General features: G+C 33.6%; 1 long non-coding RNA gene across 2 annotated transcripts in view; it reads left to right on the forward strand.

Annotated features, from left to right (window-relative positions):
• LOC100938574 (uncharacterized) overlaps positions 1-7,253 on the forward strand; it is a 78,468-nt gene that overhangs the window by 30,224 nt on the left and 40,991 nt on the right. The window lies entirely within an intron of this gene.

Below are 7,253 nucleotides of genomic sequence, written 5' to 3' on the forward strand. Positions count from 1 at the left end.
CACCATTTCGTTTTTTATTGTAAGGCCAAAATAAAAAGGTTGATTTTTATATGTTAGGCATGTTCTGTTGTTTACGACAGAAGAATCAGCACTCTTGATATTTATAGTCAGTGTGCATGTCCAGCCTTGACCTATAGTTATGCTACAAATGAAATTGTAATTGTTACTTTAATGTAGGTCCTATCAAAACCATCATTTATTCACATTTGAATAGATTTTTAAAAACTGCTCTTCAATCTTAATAATTTCTACTGCTAGCACATTATTAACAAAATAACATGTTTTCCTCCAGTGGGCTCAGCGTGTATTACAGGTCGCAGTGTTTAGAATGATGACAATGACAGGAAATATATTGGGATGTTCTAAGCAAAGCACACGACAATGCAAGACAAAAAGATCTCCAGAAACCTGGTTGGAGTTTGAAAGAACTTCCTTGTTTTGGGAAGTCTGAAATAGTCTTAGAGTTTTGTTTGATGATAACAATGATTCTTAAAAGGGAGCAGGAAGGGAGGTGTTGAAACTGCTAAATTCTCTGTCAAAGAATTGTACCAACGCTGTTTCCTTGCTCTTCAGCAAACTCTGTTGATGGGGATTACCCTGTTCATACCTGACATTCACAACAGAAATTACCCTGCTTGTACTGGAAATTTACTAGGTATCAGATAGATTATAGGAGCTACTGAAAGTGTTAGAAGGCACCAAGTAGTCAAGAAATAATTTTTCCAGTTTCCACTTATACCCATATATTTTATCCCTTTAGAATATCTGTTAGACGAAATTTACAAAAGACTAACTAAATGAATAAATTAATAATAGAGGGAAAGGCAGAAGTCAAGATGCAGATTTTTACTGTTTTCTGGGGCAGATTACTAAAAAGAAAATGGAAACTAGAAGACAGTATACTAGAGAAATCACCAAACGTGTGTTTATGATAGGATGAGCAAACAAAAATGAAATTTATACACCATATACAAACCACTTGAACCAAAAGACATTACTATGAGAACATTTAAACAAGTCTAACTTGGAACTTTGCGTTATATATTTTAGCTCTTTGATTAAAATCTTTGTCCAAGTTCAATGGCATGTATAATGCTGTGGTCAATAATATTTTTTCTTCCAGATCTCATTTTCAAGAAATGAAACTTTCATTAGTACTTTCCTACAAAAGCAAGATAATTTACTGATGCTCTGACAATTATACACAAAGCTCAGTGTTCTCTGAAATATATACACCAAATTTTTCTTGTTTGATTCATCTAAAGACTAGTACATTGTGCTCTCATGGAGCCAAAGAAAGGAGGAGAAATTTTATTCCTACCAGGTATTGGGAATTCTATTCAACCTAATCTACCTGAGAAATTAGTGTAACCAGATTTGGGGTGGCTCTGGGATCATATCACTAAACAATGTAAGTCATATCATGTACATGGTCTTCATGATAAACCATTTCCAAGAATAGCTTTAAATATTGTGAAATGAGAGTATGATAATGAATCTGCCTGTGAAAATCATTATTTTAAATTTGGATATCCTCCTCGTTTTAGTATAAATTTATGATTGTTACTTAAAAGTTAGTTTATATTTAAAAGTTTTCCGAGAAGACTTTTATCTAAAATTTTTGGAAGGACATTTTATATTTTCCAAAGCATCAATTTGCAAATAGCATAATTCTAGTAAGAAACCTGATTGGCTTTCTTTTCTTTCTACAAGGATTTAACAAATGACAGCTCTGTTGACATTTCTTATAATTTAGGATTCATTAACACTTTTTTTCCCAAAAAGCTTCCCCCAAAACTAATATATACCTAAAAAACAATACATAGAGTCCATCCTATACTTAACAGAAATTCAGATAAGTACACTTTCATCACTTTAAGTTTTTGCATGTTGTTCTTGCTTACCTACAAACTCACTGAAATTTTACAGCCAAGGAAATGTTTTACTTTCTCTTGCAATTAGCAAGTGTCTACTCTGATAATTATTCCAACTCAACTGTTCCTTTAAATTCAAAGTATTTGTTTGGTTGATTCCAACTTCCACAATAAATATAAGATTCCGGAGTTAAAGTGTGTCATATGTACTTCTCTTTCACTCAGGTATATATAAAATATGAAACAAGTGTTATTTATTTGTAATTGGACCTATTCCGTTTTGAGTGTAACTTCCTTGACTCAAATTTATATCCACTGCGGATATGGTTAAGAAAAAAAATAAATTTGGTTTTTAGTTCCTAAGTCAGTTGTATGAATGTATATTATACATGACACAAACCGCTGCCCTTACCACCCAGGACACTTTCCATTCTCATTTTTCTAGTGTTAAGATACGACTTACGAGAGCCTACCAAGAAGGCAAGTAATTCTATTTATGTAGCACAGTTTAGGTCTCTTTATTACTCTCGAATCGTCAAAATACATCCTTTAATGTGCAATATAATACATCATAAAACAAAAGCATTTTCTTATTTCCCCCTTCATTGCTTATTGTCTTATTCATCTTAAAATAAACAGAAATAAATATCTGATTAAGCTTATTTTACATTTAACCATTCTCAGATAATCACCTTTAACATGTAATTTTAAAAAGTCACTTAAGGATCAAGCAATTCATTCCTAATAGTTAACTGTAAATAAGCAGCTAATTCTTTTTTGAAAACAAAAACAAAAATTTTAAACTCAAACTCAATGTTTCTAAGCAGGGACACCACGTATAACCTCAGTTTGCTACTTTCAAGGTCAATATTGGGATCAGAGAGTTCCCATTCTATGATACAATTGGAAGATAAAGACCCATTACTTCCAGGGGAAGCATTGTCCAGAGCTTTAAGCACAAGTGGGTCAAGTTGCACAGTGAACTGTCTAATTAATGACTGTTGCATTTGGTGTGCCTGAGACCTCATAAATATACGCTCCCCAAATTGGATATACATTCCTCACCCCCCCAAAAAAAAAACTTACACCAAAATTATCTTATTATATGTTCCCATTTCATTTCCAGAAGTATGCATCAAGAATGGACTTTTACAATCTTATAATAATTTTTTTTTAAAGATTGTCTTTCTTCATGTTTACTTGATAGTCTGGAAAATCTATATTCCAGGAAATAATGATTATCTGCCTAAATGTTAAATGTCTAAATAGCCAGAGATCATTTTCAAATAGTAAGCAGTGGGATAAATGATTGTATTCTGCAAGTATGTGTTTACATGGTCAGAAATATATAATTAATAATCTTGGACTTTGAGGTTTTATGTGAGTATTGCATAAGTGTATCCGAACTGAGCTACTCTTCTGAAATAACCATACAATGCTGCATTGTTTTCTTTTCCCATGTTTCTGTGTATATGTTACTGTTTCAGTTTCATTTGTCAGCAAAAGTCTGTTTACCAGGCTTCCTGTTATTAATTATGGGAAACAGGTTTTCTTGAAATATACAAGAGACTCTTTAAACTCTTGTCCAGACACTTCAAGGCAAGATATTGATGATTCTGTCAATGTTTGTACAAACCTGGAAAATGAATTTAAATACATTGTTGCTTCACGTAACCTACAACTTCTTATTTCCCACAGTGGGGGGAAAAAGACAAGTAATAAGAAACAAATCACAGCAGCTTCTATCCCTGTTACTAGATACTGAGATAACAGAGTTGGTTACTTTCTTCATTTGCCACAAGGATTAATTAACAGATCACAATGTGAATTCTGAAATCTAATGGCCCACAAAAATAAGTTGCACAGATCGACTCAAATTGTAAAGTGCTGAAAGACAATGAGATGTATTCTAATGTAAATATTCTCATAAAGAGACAAAAATACTGACCTGATTATTGGTATATTACAAAGCTTTTCATATAGAAACATCTGGTCAGTCCCTCTAGCTCTCTCTTTCTCTCTCTGTTTGAAATGGGAAGAAATATACTCGCATGCATTAAAATCATAAAGGAACCAAAACATCTGGAAGTTTTAGAAGAAAAGCAAAATAGTTATGGGGGAAATTCAGATTAAAAAATGCAGCTGTTTAATTGGGCTGTCAGTTTTGTTACGAGGAAATAAGAGCAGAAATAACCAGAAGCCACTGGTGGAAAATTAAAATAGTTTCATGAGCCCTTGCCAAGCTAAAAGCAATGAAATCGGTAACACAATATGGACAGGGGCTTTCTAAACTGAGATCTGAAAATGTTACCATGTGCAATTTTGTAAATTAGCCATTTCCAAAAAGTCTTTTTCATTAAAGCACAATAAAAGTTTTTCAGACTCTCCCTTCTCTCTTTGGTCATTAACATTGGGCAGTGATTCCGGGTTTGGCTTTCATCAATGACAAGCTCTTCCCCGCACCCTCCTCACCCCCTTTCTAAGACCTTCTAATACTGCTGAGTGGCCAGAAATTACAGATGCAAGAAAAGCTGACAAATGACTGCCAGGCCCCTCCCCCAGTGCCTAGACAGTCAAAGCCCCTGCCAGAACATGCCTGAAAGCAGCGCTCCTAGAGACAAAGACACAAAGATTCCATTTTCTCAGTGAAAATAGATTTCATGTGTAAAACACTAGTGAGAAAAATTGAAAGCTGACACATATGTGCAATTTCAGAGAGGCAGGGCTGAATAATTCAAGATTGAAATTGCATTTGATTGCATCAAAGCCTAACAAATGTTGTTTAACCTAAAAGTCTTTTCAGTCTGTAAAAAGACATTCAGTGGCAAGATATTTTTTTTTAAGCACACGGCTAAAAAGGAAAAGGAATATTGAGCTCAGTAGAGAGATGTTGATTATATACTACTGTTGGATTAGGAATTAACACTGGCTCACATCACAGGGTCTACAAAATAAGGGGGAAATTTTTTTTTTTAAAAAAAACCATTAAATCAAAGGGTTCTGAAAGATAATATTAAATCCTTATGAGTATGTTTCCTATAAAAAGAATCCCCTCCCAGCAGCCCCAGGGTATCATTACTGGAGAGGCAGCGAGTGGTTTATTAGAGATTCAAACCTGGCATCTGAGCCTTGCCAAGCATGCAAGTTTTAGCTTGTGTGCCCAGGGCCTTGGCTTCTGCAGTCCCTTCTTCTGGCATCTAACAGTGAAGGCCGTCTGGTCGGCCTCCACACCACACTAGGCAGTGTGTAGGTACAAAGCCTAGAACTGGGAGACAAAGTTTGTCATTTACTAAGGAAGATTACGCTTTTCTTCCTGTCCGCTTACATATTCACCCAAATCCATTCAGTATCATTTTGTTCTTAACAGATAGGCTCAATACTTACAGAAAACTTGGCTTAATATGTTTTAGAGAGTATTAGACCCTTAACAGGTGAAAGTATAATTAATAGTAGCTGGCAAGAGTAGTAGACCAAGAAATTGCACTGGGGATATTTTAATTAAAAAGAAAGTTTTAAAACAAATTTTTTAAAAATTGAGAACACACTTTGTTCACTCTCATCCCCTTCCAAGCTCCTGAATTTCTTAAATTTCTTTGGTCAATAGGAGGATCAGACAGAGAAAAGAGACTAAGAAATTACTTTATAATCTAATGAGAGATAATTGAAAGGAAATTGAAAGGAAAGAGAATATTAGGTAAACCCTATGTCTGTTAAATGTTTTATACAAACCCTTAAAGTCTCAGAGCAGCATTCATGTCAGGATACATTTTCAGTATCATTTCCAATCTAAGAAGAATACTATGGAGTATTTAACCAAGGTGTTTAAAATATTAATTAATAAAATTAATATTTCATTTGAGATATTAAAATAATGGAAGTGAGTATTCATCTATTTGTTTATCAAATGGGAGCACTGGTTTGGGAATTTGGACTTTTTAGCCCTATTCAGCTACTCTGAAATCTTAGTGAGTTTTAGAGCCTTAGTTTACCTGTCTGTAATATGAAGAATTTTGCCAACTGAAGAAAATGGGGACTAAATCTACAAAGCCAGCACTGACTACAAAATGCTAATATGTGGAGTAGAAGGGAGTGTGCAGTACTTTTGTTGTCTTTTAAAACTTTTAAGCTTAATATGCAGAACAGTTCAGTGTATTAATAAGGACAGGAAGTCCCTGGTGAATACAGTAAAATAAATCAGTCCAAAGCTATGTAGTCACTACATCAAAGACCAGTTGATTTGTGTATTTGTTCACTTTTCAGAATGTTTCACATGCTATAAAATTAAATCTGATACTCTGTGACTTTTAATTTCTTAAAGTATATCTGCTTTATTTATTTATGTTTACATGATTGGTTGATATTAACTCACCCTTCCTTTGTTAGTCATTTCACTAGTAAGTGTATGTACACAGAATAGCTGAGTGAGCCAGTGTGAACCAGAGTGACCCAAAAATCCAGCCAGAAAATGCGGGCAAGATTATGCCCTTTCCCAGACTGCCAAGCACACTGCCTCTGCCTTGGAAGGCAAGAACAGCACTGGATGACATGTGAAGCTTTTCAATACACTTCCTTGCATTTCAGCCAACAGGGTCATTCACACCTCTTTAGTTGTGCTTCCTAAGCAGTCTCTAGAGCTTTGAATATAGAATATCATGGGAATAAAACGTATTGTAATATAGAAAATGTTCAAGAAAAAAGTAATAGAAATGCATTCCTGCAGAGAGATATGTAATGACTAACCTAAGAAGGTCATCAAACTTATAAATTCTAAGCAGTCTCTTACAGTATTTTTTTAAGCAAAATATCAGGATTCTATACTTCAATATTGAAAAGAAAAAAAACAGATTTGTTTGTCTTTATTTAGCCCAATTGAAAGGGGAAAACCACACTGCTTAATCACATTTAATATTTTCTTATTTGAAAATTTATTATCATAGACTAGAAGAACGATGTTAACATAAAATAATATTATTATTATTAGGTAGATAAAGTCTCTTCAGAGATACTGGATGATTAAAAAGCAAGTATATTTATATAAGATGTATGAGAATAAAATCTTAGATTTCCTTAACAATTATGCTAATATTTAATGTAATATTTTTAAGTGTCTTTACGCATGGCATATGCATTGAGAAAAAATATGGACCTTATATTCAATTAGTATGCCAGAAATATCCAAAACTAGTTTATCTTTTCACTAATCTCTGGTTGTTATTTGACAAAGCTTATTTATAGAGAAAAAAATATGTTTTCTGCGACCAAATTAGTAGCCCTAGAAAGGAGAAAATTTAGAATGTGAAAAGTTGGCAGATCCTTATGGATTGTTGAACTGGAAAACATCCCCATAAGAGGATAAAAATAAATCTCAGCTAATTTGCT

Source organism: Pongo abelii, chromosome 1 (genome assembly GCF_028885655.2).
Source record: "Pongo abelii isolate AG06213 chromosome 1, NHGRI_mPonAbe1-v2.0_pri, whole genome shotgun sequence".
NCBI lineage: Eukaryota > Metazoa > Chordata > Mammalia > Primates > Hominidae > Pongo > Pongo abelii.